Source organism: Microcebus murinus, unplaced genomic scaffold, assembly GCF_040939455.1.
Source record: "Microcebus murinus isolate Inina unplaced genomic scaffold, M.murinus_Inina_mat1.0 scaf007_hap2_Mmur4.0, whole genome shotgun sequence".
Classification (NCBI taxonomy): domain Eukaryota; kingdom Metazoa; phylum Chordata; class Mammalia; order Primates; family Cheirogaleidae; genus Microcebus; species Microcebus murinus.
Window position 1 is genome coordinate 947,497 of NW_027438953.1, and position 15,658 is coordinate 963,154.

Below are 15,658 nucleotides of genomic sequence, written 5' to 3' on the forward strand. Positions count from 1 at the left end.
CCCACCGGACCCTCAATCTCAGTTTTCGGATGTTTTTGCCACTCTAAGGACCCGCAGGCCAGCTGGGCCTTCGGGCAGGACAGAGAGCCCCGGAATCCGACGTGGAGAGCTGCGTGTACGTCCCCATCAGGAGGCGGTCCCCACCTCCGCGGCTCTCCCCTTGCGGGGAGGGGCAGCCCAGCCGGCAGCCAGCCGCAGGGCCTCAGGGAAGACACCAGGCTGGGCCCCCGCGGCACAGCGGGGGCACGTCCCCCGCACTCACGCGACTTAGGGACGGCTGCTGGAGACTGCTGCGGCCACCCTGCTGCCGGGTTTCTGGAGGGCTTCCTGGAAGCAGCGTCCACACCAAGCCCTTGGAAGGCCCAGGCGACGGAGGAGCCGGTCAGGCAGGGGCCGAGGACGGTGAGAGGCCGGGCGGGCGGGAAGGAGCATGTCAGGCAGGGGCAGAGGACGGTGACAGGCCGGGCGGGGAGGAGCCGGTCAGGCGGGGGCCCAGGACAGTGACGGGCCTGGCCGGGGAGGAGTGCGTCAGGCAGGGGCAGTGGAGACGGGCTGGGTAAGGGTTAGGGTGACAGTTAGGGCACAATTCACAATCGCAAAGACGTGGAAGCGACCCGAGTGCCCATCCATCCAGGAGTGCATGAATAAAATGTGGCGCGTGGACACCACGGAGTGCCATTCGGCTGTGAGGAGCAGCGGTGAGAGGGCGCCTCTCGTGTTCTCCTGGCCAGAGCTGGAACCCGTTCCAGTAGGCCAGGTATCCCAAGAATGGACACACGAGCACCACGTGAGCGCGCTCACCGGCAAATTGGTACGAACGGATGGACGCCTAAGTGGACAGAGAGGAATCACCTTCATCGGGTGGGTGTCGGGCGGGTGGGGGGAGGGGAGGGGCATACACATCCATTAGGCATGGGGTGGGTGCGCACCGACTGGGGGATGGGCGCACTTGAAGCTCTGACCCGAGGGGGGAGGCTTGGAGAGGGCAAGGCACCCGACCTTAACATTGGTACCCCCACAATACGCTGGAACAACATGAGAGGTATATGAATAAGAACACAGGGGGGCCGGGCTCGGTGGCTCACGCCTGTAATCCTAGCTCTCTGGGAGGCCGAGGCGGGCGGATTGCTCCAGGTCAGGAGTTCGAAACCAGCCTGAGCAAGAGCGAGACCCCGTCTCTACTAAAAATAGAAAGAAATTAATTGGCCAACTAATATATATAGAAAAACACAGCCGGGCGTGGTGGTGCATGCCTGTAGTCCCAACTACTCGGGAGGCTGAGGCAGCAGGATTGCTTGAGCCCGGAGATTGAGGTTGCTGTGAGCTAGGCTGACGCCATGGCACTCACTCTAGCCTGGGCAGCAAAACGAGACTCTGTCTCAAAAAAAAAAAAAAAAAAAGAACACAGAAGGGAGGGGGGCACGGGCAACACATGTCACCTGAATACTTGTACTCCCATCATCTGCTTGAAGAGAGAGAGAAAAGAAAATGCAATCCTAGAGGTAAGAGACACTTTTTAAAAATAATGAATCCGAAGAGAAAAGTAAAAGGAGGCCTGTGGAGCAGGTCTGGGTGTGACTCCGGATCCCCCAACATCAGGTGCCACCACCAAAGATTCCTGCGTGTAGCCCATAGAACCCCAAAAGCAACGGGACGAGTTCTGGTCACATACTCCCTCAAAATGACATCCTGGCCTTCTTCTGGAACTCCCTCCCCTCTCAGACTCTCAAGGTTTCCTCCAGCGTGTCGGTTCCCACAGAGCAGACCTTTGGTCTGAGACCTGACAGTCCAGATGCCACGCATGCTGCCGCGTGGCGGCGGTGTCGCGGCTTGGGACAAGAGGAGGCCCCACGGTGCGGGCTGGGGCGCCAGGCACCGCGGGCGGGCGCTGAGGGTGGGGGTGACCCCCACCCCGGGCCGCTGCCGCGCTCCCAGAAAGGGGACACAACAAGAGGCAAAAAAAAAAAAAAAAAAAAAGCAGCAGCCTGTGGCACCCGGTATTCCCAGGCGGTCTCCCATCCAAGTACTAACCGGGCCCGACCCTGCTTAGCTTCCGAGACCAGACGAGATCGGGGGCGTTCAGGGTGGTGTGGCCCTAGACGGCGGCGGAGGGCGCCCCTGCCCCGCTCAAGAAGCCGAGCCTCTCTGGGCTTCCCCGCCGCCGCCTCCCGCCCCAGGCCCCGCGCCGGGCCGGGCCGGTTGAGTTCGCCGGCCGGGTCCCGCGGGCTCCCAGGGACGGGGTTGATGGGCGGGGCGGGGCGGGGCGGGGGGCTGTCTCTGTATACACACACACACACACTCACACTCACTCACACTCACACAAGATGCGCCTCCACGGCTGGACTCGCCAAGGTGGAGCCCTCCCAGCCTCCCTCGTCTCCTCGCCCGGCCTCCTTCACCTACCCGCTGCCCACCCCCAGCGCGTCGCTGCCTGCCGCTGACTGCGCACGTGCGGGACGCTCGCCCTTTGACCCCAGCCAGGGGCCGCCCTCCCCCACAACCCCTTTCAGCTGCGCCCCCCCCCCTCGCCCTGTGGGTGGGCTGCCGCCTATTCCCCCGGGCCAGGGCTGGGGCACAGCCAGTGTATGGGGCGTCTCTCTCTGGGGATGTGTCCCATGGGTGGGGTGGGGTGGCGTGGTTTGGGGGGCGCTGAAGAAATCAGTCCCCTCCATCTCCTACCTCTGGAAAACGCCCAAGCCCGTGGAGAACTGCCGGCACCGCTTCGTGGGGGCCGGGACCCTCCTCCGTGTCCTCCTGTGGCCCAGTCCAAGGGGCCTGGGCCTGGCCGGGGCTGCATTGGACCCCGACCACCCTGGCGTGTGGACTCGCTAAAAATCGGCCATTAGATATTGGATTCCAGCTTCCTGGAGGTCATTTCACTAATGAGTGCACCGGAAAGAGTTTCCTAATCCATCTGTGAGGGTGGCAACTGAAAGAGAATTTGAAAGCTGACAGAATAGGCGAGGGAAGGCATAGGAGATTTCCACACCCAGCAAGGAAGACTTTCCCGAAATGGAAGAAAGAAACGAGCAAACAGAGACACCGGTAGCCCGCCCGGAAAAGAGTCTGCCCCTTAGAGAAAGCACCCTGACCAGGTTCACCCGTGGGTGGGTGGCGAGCTAGCGGCATTCAGAAGAGCGAGGCCCGCAGTCTGTGCGGAAGACACCTGCGCTCGGGTGTGTGTGGCGGCGCGATTCACAAGCAGCTCCAGATGTTAAACCAAGGAGAAGCCAGGGAGTTCCCAACGCCCCAGGTGTCCTCAGCCCACGACTGGCTGCTGTGGGAATGCGAAGCCCGGCTCCTTGTCTCAGAGCGGGGTTCCCAGGAGGATCAGGCTGAAGCTGGGACTCGGCCTCAAAGTGTCCCCTCGCATGGCCACCCCCTTCCCCTTCCTGCTCCTCTACTCCTGGTGCCCCTCCATCCAGGGGCCAGACCTTAAAGAGTCACCGCAAGAGAATCCTGGTCCCAAAGGAGCCTTCTGGGGGACCGGTGCTGAGAGAGGTTGTGGGCATGGCCTGCTGGGGCTCTGCCCGACCCAGGGCTGAGAGATGCCACCTCCCAGCTCTGGGTCCCTGCAGGAAGTGTTGGCAAGCACAGGGCCGGTCCTCCAAAGGCCCAGGTGCAGGGAGCCCAGGCCAAGCAGCCTGTGGAAGAGGCCACTTGCCGTGCCACCCCGGGAACAGGACTGCAGGCCCCGGCCCTTCCCACCTCCTCCTCCTCCTCCTCCTCCTCCTCCTCCCCCCCGCCCCCCCCCACAGGGCACAGGGCTCAGAGACACCTCAGACTCTTGCTACCCGAAGTGCAAAGGGCATCAGTTGCTCCTCCAACCCCCCCGCCCAGCAGACCACGTTGTCCAGCCAGCCCCCGGGCCTCCCTGGGGTGCCCAGCACAAAAGTGCAGACACCCACCGGACCCTCAATCTCAGTTTTCGGATGTTTTTGCCACTCTAAGGACCCGCAGGCCAGCTGGGCCTTCGGGCAGGACAGAGAGCCCCGGAATCCGACGTGGAGAGCTGCGTGTACGTCCCCATCAGGAGGCGGTCCCCACCTCCGCGGCTCTCCCCTTGCGGGGAGGGGCAGCCCAGCCGGCAGCCAGCCGCAGGGCCTCAGGGAAGACACCAGGCTGGGCCCCCGCGGCACAGCGGGGGCACGTCCCCCGCACTCACGCGACTTAGGGACGGCTGCTGGAGACTGCTGCGGCCACCCTGCTGCCGGGTTTCTGGAGGGCTTCCTGGAAGCAGCGTCCACACCAAGCCCTTGGAAGGCCCAGGCGACGGAGGAGCCGGTCAGGCAGGGGCCGAGGACGGTGAGAGGCCGGGCGGGCGGGAAGGAGCATGTCAGGCAGGGGCAGAGGACGGTGACAGGCCGGGCGGGGAGGAGCCGGTCAGGCGGGGGCCCAGGACAGTGACGGGCCTGGCCGGGGAGGAGTGCGTCAGGCAGGGAGAGTGGAGACGGGCTGGGTAAGGGTTAGGGTGACAGTTAGGGCACAATTCACAATCGCAAAGACGTGGAAGCGACCCGAGTGCCCATCCATCCAGGAGTGCATGAATAAAATGTGGCGCGTGGACACCACGGAGTGCCATTCGGCTGTGAGGAGCAGCGGTGAGAGGGCGCCTCTCGTGTTCTCCTGGCCAGAGCTGGAACCCGTTCCAGTAGGCCAGGTATCCCAAGAATGGACACACGAGCACCACGTGAGCGCGCTCACCGGCAAATTGGTACGAACGGATGGACGCCTAAGTGGACAGAGAGGAATCACCTTCATCGGGTGGGTGTCGGGCGTGTGGGGGGAGGGGAGGGGCATACACATCCATTAGGCATGGGGTGGGTGCGCACCGACTGGGGGATGGGCGCACTTGAAGCTCTGACCCGAGGGGGGAGGCTTGGAGAGGGCAAGGCACCCGACCTTAACATTGGTACCCCCACAATACGCTGGAACAACATGAGAGGTATATGAATAAGAACACAGGGGGGGGCGGGCGCGGTGGCTCACGCCTGTAATCCTAGCTCTCTGGGAGGCCGAGGCGGGCGGATTGCTCCAGGTCAGGAGTTCGAAACCAGCCTGAGCAAGAGCGAGACCCCGTCTCTACTAAAAATAGAAAGAAATTAATTGGCCAACTAATATATATAGAAAAACACAGCCGGGCGTGGTGGTGCATGCCTGTAGTCCCAACTACTCGGGAGGCTGAGGCAGCAGGATTGCTTGAGCCCGGAGATTGAGGTTGCTGTGAGCTAGGCTGACGCCATGGCACTCACTCTAGCCTGGGCAGCAAAACGAGACTCTGTCTCAAAAAAAAAAAAAAAAAGAACACAGGGGGGAGGGGGGCACGGGCAACACATGTCACCTGAATACTTGTACTCCCATCATCTGCTTGAAGAGAGAGAGAAAAGAAAATGCAATCATAGAGGTAAGAGACACTTTTTAAAAATAATGAATCCGAAGAGAAAAGTAAAAGGAGGCCTGTGGAGCAGGTCTGGGTGTGACTCCGGATCCCCCAACATCAGGTGCCACCACCAAAGATTCCTGCGTGTAGCCCATAGAACCCCAAAAGCAACGGGACGAGTTCTGGTCACATACTCCCTCAAAATGACATCCTGGCCTTCTTCTGGAACTCCCTCCCCTCTCAGACTCTCAAGGTTTCCTCCAGCGTGTCGGTTCCCACAGAGCAGACCTTTGGTCTGAGACCTGACAGTCCAGATGCCACGCATGCTGCCGCGTGGCGGCGGTGTCGCGGCTTGGGACAAGAGGAGGCCCCACGGTGCGGGCTGGGGCGCCAGGCACCGCGGGCGGGCGCTGAGGGTGGGGGTGACCCCCACCCCGGGCCGCTGCCGCGCTCCCAGAAAGGGGACACAACAAGAGGCAAAAAAAAAAAAAAAAAAAAAGCAGCAGCCTGTGGCACCCGGTATTCCCAGGCGGTCTCCCATCCAAGTACTAACCGGGCCCGACCCTGCTTAGCTTCCGAGACCAGACGAGATCGGGGGCGTTCAGGGTGGTGTGGCCCTAGACGGCGGCGGAGGGCGCCCCTGCCCCGCTCAAGAAGCCGAGCCTCTCTGGGCTTCCCCGCCGCCGCCTCCCACCCCAGGCCCCGCGCCGGGCCGGGCCGGTTGAGTTCGCCGGCCGGGTCCCGCGGGCTCCCAGGGACGGGGTTGATGGGCGGGGCGGGGCGGGGCGGGGGGCTGTCTCTGTATACACACACACACACACTCACACTCACTCACACTCACACAAGATGCGCCTCCACGGCTGGACTCGCCAAGGTGGAGCCCTCCCAGCCTCCCTCGTCTCCTCGCCCGGCCTCCTTCACCTACCCGCTGCCCACCCCCAGCGCGTCGCTGCCTGCCGCTGACTGCGCACGTGCGGGACGCTCGCCCTTTGACCCCAGCCAGGGGCCGCCCTCCCCCACAACCCCTTTCAGCTGCGCCCCCCCCCCTCGCCCTGTGGGTGGGCTGCCGCCTATTCCCCCGGGCCAGGGCTGGGGCACAGCCAGTGTATGGGGCGTCTCTCTCTGGGGATGTGTCCCATGGGTGGGGTGGGGTGGCGTGGTTTGGGGGGCGCTGAAGAAATCAGTCCCCTCCATCTCCTACCTCTGGAAAACGCCCAAGCCCGTGGAGAACTGCCGGCACCGCTTCGTGGGGGCCGGGACCCTCCTCCGTGTCCTCCTGTGGCCCAGTCCAAGGGGCCTGGGCCTGGCCGGGGCTGCATTGGACCCCGACCACCCTGGCGTGTGGACTCGCTAAAAATCGGCCATTAGATATTGGATTCCAGCTTCCTGGAGGTCATTTCACTAATGAGTGCACCGGAAAGAGTTTCCTAATCCATCTGTGAGGGTGGCAACTGAAAGAGAATTTGAAAGCTGACAGAATAGGCGAGGGAAGGCATAGGAGATTTCCACACCCAGCAAGGAAGACTTTCCCGAAATGGAAGAAAGAAACGAGCAAACAGAGACACCGGTAGCCCGCCCGGAAAAGAGTCTGCCCCTTAGAGAAAGCACCCTGACCAGGTTCACCCGTGGGTGGGTGGCGAGCTAGCGGCATTCAGAAGAGCGAGGCCCGCAGTCTGTGCGGAAGACACCTGCGCTCGGGTGTGTGTGGCGGCGCAATTCACAAGCAGCTCCAGATGTTAAACCAAGGAGAAGCCAGGGAGTTCCCAACGCCCCAGGTGTCCTCAGCCCACGACTGGCTGCTGTGGGAATGCGAAGCCCGGCTCCTTGTCTCAGAGCGGGGTTCCCAGGAGGATCAGGCTGAAGCTGGGACTCGGCCTCAAAGTGTCCCCTCGCATGGCCACCCCCTTCCCCTTCCTGCTCCTCTACTCCTGGTGCCCCTCCATCCAGGGGCCAGACCTTAAAGAGTCACCGCAAGAGAATCCTGGTCCCAAAGGAGCCTTCTGGGGGACCGGTGCTGAGAGAGGTTGTGGGCATGGCCTGCTGGGGCTCTGCCCGACCCAGGGCTGAGAGATGCCACCTCCCAGCTCTGGGTCCCTGCAGGAAGTGTTGGCAAGCACAGGGCCGGTCCTCCAAAGGCCCAGGTGCAGGGAGCCCAGGCCAAGCAGCCTGTGGAAGAGGCCACTTGCCGTGCCACCCCGGGAACAGGACTGCAGGCCCCGGCCCTTCCCACCTCCTCCTCCTCCTCCTCCTCCTCCTCCTCCCCCCCGTCCCCCCCCACAGGGCACAGGGCTCAGAGACACCTCAGACTCTTGCTACCCGAAGTGCAAAGGGCATCAGTTGCTCCTCCAACCCCCCCGCCCAGCAGACCACGTTGTCCAGCCAGCCCCCGGGCCTCCCTGGGGTGCCCAGCACAAAAGTGCAGACACCCACCGGACCCTCAATCTCAGTTTTCGGATGTTTTTGCCACTCTAAGGACCCGCAGGCCAGCTGGGCCTTCGGGCAGGACAGAGAGCCCCGGAATCCGACGTGGAGAGCTGCGTGTACGTCCCCATCAGGAGGCGGTCCCCACCTCCGCGGCTCTCCCCTTGCGGGGAGGGGCAGCCCAGCCGGCAGCCAGCCGCAGGGCCTCAGGGAAGACACCAGGCTGGGCCCCCGCGGCACAGCGGGGGCACGTCCCCCGCACTCACGCGACTTAGGGACGGCTGCTGGAGACTGCTGCGGCCACCCTGCTGCCGGGTTTCTGGAGGGCTTCCTGGAAGCAGCGTCCACACCAAGCCCTTGGAAGGCCCAGGCGACGGAGGAGCCGGTCAGGCAGGGGCCGAGGACGGTGAGAGGCCGGGCGGGCGGGAAGGAGCATGTCAGGCAGGGGCAGAGGACGGTGACAGGCCGGGCGGGGAGGAGACGGTCAGGCGGGGGCCCAGGACAGTGACGGGCCTGGCCGGGGAGGAGTGCGTCAGGCAGGGGCAGTGGAGACGGGCTGGGTAAGGGTTAGGGTGACAGTTAGGGCACAATTCACAATCGCAAAGACGTGGAAGCGACCCGAGTGCCCATCCATCCAGGAGTGCATGAATAAAATGTGGCGCGTGGACACCACGGAGTGCCATTCGGCTGTGAGGAGCAGCGGTGAGAGGGCGCCTCTCGTGTTCTCCTGGCCAGAGCTGGAACCCGTTCCAGTAGGCCAGGTATCCCAAGAATGGACACACGAGCACCACGTGAGCGCGCTCACCGGCAAATTGGTACGAACGGATGGACGCCTAAGTGGACAGAGAGGAATCACCTTCATCGGGTGGGTGTCGGGCGGGTGGGGGGAGGGGAGGGGCATACACATCCATTAGGCATGGGGTGGGTGCGCACCGACTGGGGGATGGGCGCACTTGAAGCTCTGACCCGAGGGGGGAGGCTTGGAGAGGGCAAGGCACCCGACCTTAACATTGGTACCCCCACAATACGCTGGAACAACATGAGAGGTATATGAATAAGAACACAGGGGGGCCGGGCTCGGTGGCTCACGCCTGTAATCCTAGCTCTCTGGGAGGCCGAGGCGGGCGGATTGCTCCAGGTCAGGAGTTCGAAACCAGCCTGAGCAAGAGCGAGACCCCGTCTCTACTAAAAATAGAAAGAAATTAATTGGCCAACTAATATATATAGAAAAACACAGCCGGGCGTGGTGGTGCATGCCTGTAGTCCCAACTACTCGGGAGGCTGAGGCAGCAGGATTGCTTGAGCCCGGAGATTGAGGTTGCTGTGAGCTAGGCTGACGCCATGGCACTCACTCTAGCCTGGGCAGCAAAACGAGACTCTGTCTCAAAAAAAAAAAAAAAAAAAGAACACAGAAGGGAGGGGGGCACGGGCAACACATGTCACCTGAATACTTGTACTCCCATCATCTGCTTGAAGAGAGAGAGAAAAGAAAATGCAATCCTAGAGGTAAGAGACACTTTTTAAAAATAATGAATCCGAAGAGAAAAGTAAAAGGAGGCCTGTGGAGCAGGTCTGGGTGTGACTCCGGATCCCCCAACATCAGGTGCCACCACCAAAGATTCCTGCGTGTAGCCCATAGAACCCCAAAAGCAACGGGACGAGTTCTGGTCACATACTCCCTCAAAATGACATCCTGGCCTTCTTCTGGAACTCCCTCCCCTCTCAGACTCTCAAGGTTTCCTCCAGCGTGTCGGTTCCCACAGAGCAGACCTTTGGTCTGAGACCTGACAGTCCAGATGCCACGCATGCTGCCGCGTGGCGGCGGTGTCGCGGCTTGGGACAAGAGGAGGCCCCACGGTGCGGGCTGGGGCGCCAGGCACCGCGGGCGGGCGCTGAGGGTGGGGGTGACCCCCACCCCGGGCCGCTGCCGCGCTCCCAGAAAGGGGACACAACAAGAGGCAAAAAAAAAAAAAAAAAAAAAGCAGCAGCCTGTGGCACCCGGTATTCCCAGGCGGTCTCCCATCCAAGTACTAACCGGGCCCGACCCTGCTTAGCTTCCGAGACCAGACGAGATCGGGGGCGTTCAGGGTGGTGTGGCCCTAGACGGCGGCGGAGGGCGCCCCTGCCCCGCTCAAGAAGCCGAGCCTCTCTGGGCTTCCCCGCCGCCGCCTCCCGCCCCAGGCCCCGCGCCGGGCCGGGCCGGTTGAGTTCGCCGGCCGGGTCCCGCGGGCTCCCAGGGACGGGGTTGATGGGCGGGGCGGGGCGGGGCGGGGGGCTGTCTCTGTATACACACACACACACACTCACACTCACTCACACTCACACAAGATGCGCCTCCACGGCTGGACTCGCCAAGGTGGAGCCCTCCCAGCCTCCCTCGTCTCCTCGCCCGGCCTCCTTCACCTACCCGCTGCCCACCCCCAGCGCGTCGCTGCCTGCCGCTGACTGCGCACGTGCGGGACGCTCGCCCTTTGACCCCAGCCAGGGGCCGCCCTCCCCCACAACCCCTTTCAGCTGCGCCCCCCCCCCTCGCCCTGTGGGTGGGCTGCCGCCTATTCCCCCGGGCCAGGGCTGGGGCACAGCCAGTGTATGGGGCGTCTCTCTCTGGGGATGTGTCCCATGGGTGGGGTGGGGTGGCGTGGTTTGGGGGGCGCTGAAGAAATCAGTCCCCTCCATCTCCTACCTCTGGAAAACGCCCAAGCCCGTGGAGAACTGCCGGCACCGCTTCGTGGGGGCCGGGACCCTCCTCCGTGTCCTCCTGTGGCCCAGTCCAAGGGGCCTGGGCCTGGCCGGGGCTGCATTGGACCCCGACCACCCTGGCGTGTGGACTCGCTAAAAATCGGCCATTAGATATTGGATTCCAGCTTCCTGGAGGTCATTTCACTAATGAGTGCACCGGAAAGAGTTTCCTAATCCATCTGTGAGGGTGGCAACTGAAAGAGAATTTGAAAGCTGACAGAATAGGCGAGGGAAGGCATAGGAGATTTCCACACCCAGCAAGGAAGACTTTCCCGAAATGGAAGAAAGAAACGAGCAAACAGAGACACCGGTAGCCCGCCCGGAAAAGAGTCTGCCCCTTAGAGAAAGCACCCTGACCAGGTTCACCCGTGGGTGGGTGGCGAGCTAGCGGCATTCAGAAGAGCGAGGCCCGCAGTCTGTGCGGAAGACACCTGCGCTCGGGTGTGTGTGGCGGCGCGATTCACAAGCAGCTCCAGATGTTAAACCAAGGAGAAGCCAGGGAGTTCCCAACGCCCCAGGTGTCCTCAGCCCACGACTGGCTGCTGTGGGAATGCGAAGCCCGGCTCCTTGTCTCAGAGCGGGGTTCCCAGGAGGATCAGGCTGAAGCTGGGACTCGGCCTCAAAGTGTCCCCTCGCATGGCCACCCCCTTCCCCTTCCTGCTCCTCTACTCCTGGTGCCCCTCCATCCAGGGGCCAGACCTTAAAGAGTCACCGCAAGAGAATCCTGGTCCCAAAGGAGCCTTCTGGGGGACCGGTGCTGAGAGAGGTTGTGGGCATGGCCTGCTGGGGCTCTGCCCGACCCAGGGCTGAGAGATGCCACCTCCCAGCTCTGGGTCCCTGCAGGAAGTGTTGGCAAGCACAGGGCCGGTCCTCCAAAGGCCCAGGTGCAGGGAGCCCAGGCCAAGCAGCCTGTGGAAGAGGCCACTTGCCGTGCCACCCCGGGAACAGGACTGCAGGCCCCGGCCCTTCCCACCTCCTCCTCCTCCTCCTCCTCCTCCTCCTCCCCCCCGCCCCCCCCACAGGGCACAGGGCTCAGAGACACCTCAGACTCTTGCTACCCGAAGTGCAAAGGGCATCAGTTGCTCCTCCAACCCCCCCGCCCAGCAGACCACGTTGTCCAGCCAGCCCCCGGGCCTCCCTGGGGTGCCCAGCACAAAAGTGCAGACACCCACCGGACCCTCAATCTCAGTTTTCGGATGTTTTTGCCACTCTAAGGACCCGCAGGCCAGCTGGGCCTTCGGGCAGGACAGAGAGCCCCGGAATCCGACGTGGAGAGCTGCGTGTACGTCCCCATCAGGAGGCGGTCCCCACCTCCGCGGCTCTCCCCTTGCGGGGAGGGGCAGCCCAGCCGGCAGCCAGCCGCAGGGCCTCAGGGAAGACACCAGGCTGGGCCCCCGCGGCACAGCGGGGGCACGTCCCCCGCACTCACGCGACTTAGGGACGGCTGCTGGAGACTGCTGCGGCCACCCTGCTGCCGGGTTTCTGGAGGGCTTCCTGGAAGCAGCGTCCACACCAAGCCCTTGGAAGGCCCAGGCGACGGAGGAGCCGGTCAGGCAGGGGCCGAGGACGGTGAGAGGCCGGGCGGGCGGGAAGGAGCATGTCAGGCAGGGGCAGAGGACGGTGACAGGCCGGGCGGGGAGGAGCCGGTCAGGCGGGGGCCCAGGACAGTGACGGGCCTGGCCGGGGAGGAGTGCGTCAGGCAGGGAGAGTGGAGACGGGCTGGGTAAGGGTTAGGGTGACAGTTAGGGCACAATTCACAATCGCAAAGACGTGGAAGCGACCCGAGTGCCCATCCATCCAGGAGTGCATGAATAAAATGTGGCGCGTGGACACCACGGAGTGCCATTCGGCTGTGAGGAGCAGCGGTGAGAGGGCGCCTCTCGTGTTCTCCTGGCCAGAGCTGGAACCCGTTCCAGTAGGCCAGGTATCCCAAGAATGGACACACGAGCACCACGTGAGCGCGCTCACCGGCAAATTGGTACGAACGGATGGACGCCTAAGTGGACAGAGAGGAATCACCTTCATCGGGTGGGTGTCGGGCGTGTGGGGGGAGGGGAGGGGCATACACATCCATTAGGCATGGGGTGGGTGCGCACCGACTGGGGGATGGGCGCACTTGAAGCTCTGACCCGAGGGGGGAGGCTTGGAGAGGGCAAGGCACCCGACCTTAACATTGGTACCCCCACAATACGCTGGAACAACATGAGAGGTATATGAATAAGAACACAGGGGGGGCCGGGCGCGGTGGCTCACGCCTGTAATCCTAGCTCTCTGGGAGGCCGAGGCGGGCGGATTGCTCCAGGTCAGGAGTTCGAAACCAGCCTGAGCAAGAGCGAGACCCCGTCTCTACTAAAAATAGAAAGAAATTAATTGGCCAACTAATATATATAGAAAAACACAGCCGGGCGTGGTGGTGCATGCCTGTAGTCCCAACTACTCGGGAGGCTGAGGCAGCAGGATTGCTTGAGCCCGGAGATTGAGGTTGCTGTGAGCTAGGCTGACGCCATGGCACTCACTCTAGCCTGGGCAGCAAAACGAGACTCTGTCTCAAAAAAAAAAAAAAAAAAAGAACACAGGGGGGAGGGGGGCACGGGCAACACATGTCACCTGAATACTTGTACTCCCATCATCTGCTTGAAGAGAGAGAGAAAAGAAAATGCAATCCTAGAGGTAAGAGACACTTTTTAAAAATAATGAATCCGAAGAGAAAAGTAAAAGGAGGCCTGTGGAGCAGGTCTGGGTGTGACTCCGGATCCCCCAACATCAGGTGCCACCACCAAAGATTCCTGCGTGTAGCCCATAGAACCCCAAAAGCAACGGGACGAGTTCTGGTCACATACTCCCTCAAAATGACATCCTGGCCTTCTTCTGGAACTCCCTCCCCTCTCAGACTCTCAAGGTTTCCTCCAGCGTGTCGGTTCCCACAGAGCAGACCTTTGGTCTGAGACCTGACAGTCCAGATGCCACGCATGCTGCCGCGTGGCGGCGGTGTCGCGGCTTGGGACAAGAGGAGGCCCCACGGTGCGGGCTGGGGCGCCAGGCACCGCGGGCGGGCGCTGAGGGTGGGGGTGACCCCCACCCCGGGCCGCCGCCGCGCTCCCAGAAAGGGGACACAACAAGAGGCAAAAAAAAAAAAAAAAAAAAAGCAGCAGCCTGTGGCACCCGGTATTCCCAGGCGGTCTCCCATCCAAGTACTAACCGGGCCCGACCCTGCTTAGCTTCCGAGACCAGACGAGATCGGGGGCGTTCAGGGTGGTGTGGCCCTAGACGGCGGCGGAGGGCGCCCCTGCCCCGCTCAAGAAGCCGAGCCTCTCTGGGCTTCCCCGCCGCCGCCTCCCGCCCCAGGCCCCGCGCCGGGCCGGGCCGGTTGAGTTCGCCGGCCGGGTCCCGCGGGCTCCCAGGGACGGGGTTGATGGGCGGGGCGGGGCGGGGCAGGGGGCTGTCTCTGTATACACACACACACACACTCACACTCACTCACACTCACACAAGATGCGCCTCCACGGCTGGACTCGCCAAGGTGGAGCCCTCCCAGCCTCCCTCGTCTCCTCGCCCGGCCTCCTTCACCTACCCGCTGCCCACCCCCAGCGCGTCGCTGCCTGCCGCTGACTGCGCACGCGCGGGACGCTCGCCCTTTGACCCCAGCCAGGGGCCGCCCTCCCCCACAACCCCTTTCAGCTGCGCCCCCCCCCTCGCCCTGTGGGTGGGCTGCCGCCTATTCCCCCGGGCCAGGGCTGGGGCACAGCCAGTGTATGGGGCGTCTCTCTCTGGGGATGTGTCCCATGGGTGGGGTGGGGTGGCGTGGTTTGGGGGGCGCTGAAGAAATCAGTCCCCTCCATCTCCTACCTCTGGAAAACGCCCAAGCCCGTGGAGAACTGCCGGCACCGCTTCGTGGGGGCCGGGACCCTCCTCCGTGTCCTCCTGTGGCCCAGTCCAAGGGGCCTGGGCCTGGCCGGGGCTGCATTGGACCCCGACCACCCTGGCGTGTGGACTCGCTAAAAATCGGCCATTAGATATTGGATTCCAGCTTCCTGGAGGTCATTTCACTAATGAGTGCACCGGAAAGAGTTTCCTAATCCATCTGTGAGGGTGGCAACTGAAAGAGAATTTGAAAGCTGACAGAATAGGCGAGGGAAGGCATAGGAGATTTCCACACCCAGCAAGGAAGACTTTCCCGAAATGGAAGAAAGAAACGAGCAAACAGAGACACCGGTAGCCCGCCCGGAAAAGAGTCTGCCCCTTAGAGAAAGCACCCTGACCAGGTTCACCCGTGGGTGGGTGGCGAGCTAGCGGCATTCAGAAGAGCGAGGCCCGCAGTCTGTGCGGAAGACACCTGCGCTCGGGTGTGTGTGGCGGCGCGATTCACAAGCAGCTCTAGATGTTAAACCAAGGAGAAGCCAGGGAGTTCCCAACGCCCCAGGTGTCCTCAGCCCACGACTGGCTGCTGTGGGAATGCGAAGCCCGGCTCCTTGTCTCAGAGCGGGGTTCCCAGGAGGATCAGGCTGAAGCTGGGACTCGGCCTCAAAGTGTCCCCTCGCATGGCCACCCCCTTCCCCTTCCTGCTCCTCTACTCCTGGTGCCCCTCCATCCAGGGGCCAGACCTTAAAGAGTCACCGCAAGAGAATCCTGGTCCCAAAGGAGCCTTCTGGGGGACCGGTGCTGAGAGAGGTTGTGGGCATGGCCTGCTGGGGCTCTGCCCGACCCAGGGCTGAGAGATGCCACCTCCCAGCTCTGGGTCCCTGCAGGAAGTGTTGGCAAGCACAGGGCCGGTCCTCCAAAGGCCCAGGTGCAGGGAGCCCAGGCCAAGCAGCCTGTGGAAGAGGCCACTTGCCGTGCCACCCCGGGAACAGGACTGCAGGCCCCGGCCCTTCCCACCTCCTCCTCCTCCTCCTCCTCCTCCTCCTCCCCCCCGCCCCCCCCCACAGGGCACAGGGCTCAGAGACACCTCAGACTCTTGCTACCCGAAGTGCAAAGGGCATCAGTTGCTCCTCCAACCCCCCCGCCCAGCAGACCACGTTGTCCAGCCAGCCCCCGGGCCTCCCTGGGGTGCCCAGCACAAAAGTGCAGACACCCACCGGACCCTCAATCTCAGTTTTCGGATGTTTTTGCCACTCTAAG

The 15,658-nt window shown here is 62.8% G+C and overlaps 4 non-coding genes across 4 annotated transcripts; all 4 read right to left on the reverse strand.

Moving 5' to 3' along the window:
* Positions 1-1,982: 1,982 nt before the first annotated feature.
* LOC142866810 (5S ribosomal RNA) lies at positions 1,983-2,101 on the reverse strand. Its single transcript, XR_012916640.1, has one exon. It is a non-coding gene; the product is annotated as a 5S ribosomal RNA (ribosomal RNA).
* A 3,783-nt stretch (positions 2,102-5,884) lies between these two features.
* Positions 5,885-6,003, reverse strand: LOC142866811 (5S ribosomal RNA). Its single transcript, XR_012916641.1, has one exon. It is a non-coding gene; the product is annotated as a 5S ribosomal RNA (ribosomal RNA).
* A 3,784-nt stretch (positions 6,004-9,787) lies between these two features.
* LOC142866812 (5S ribosomal RNA) lies at positions 9,788-9,906 on the reverse strand. Its single transcript, XR_012916642.1, has one exon. It is a non-coding gene; the product is annotated as a 5S ribosomal RNA (ribosomal RNA).
* Positions 9,907-13,690: 3,784 nt separating this feature from the next.
* LOC142866813 (5S ribosomal RNA) lies at positions 13,691-13,809 on the reverse strand. The gene has a single exon (XR_012916643.1). It is a non-coding gene; the product is annotated as a 5S ribosomal RNA (ribosomal RNA).
* Between the last annotated feature and the right edge of the window lie 1,849 nt (positions 13,810-15,658).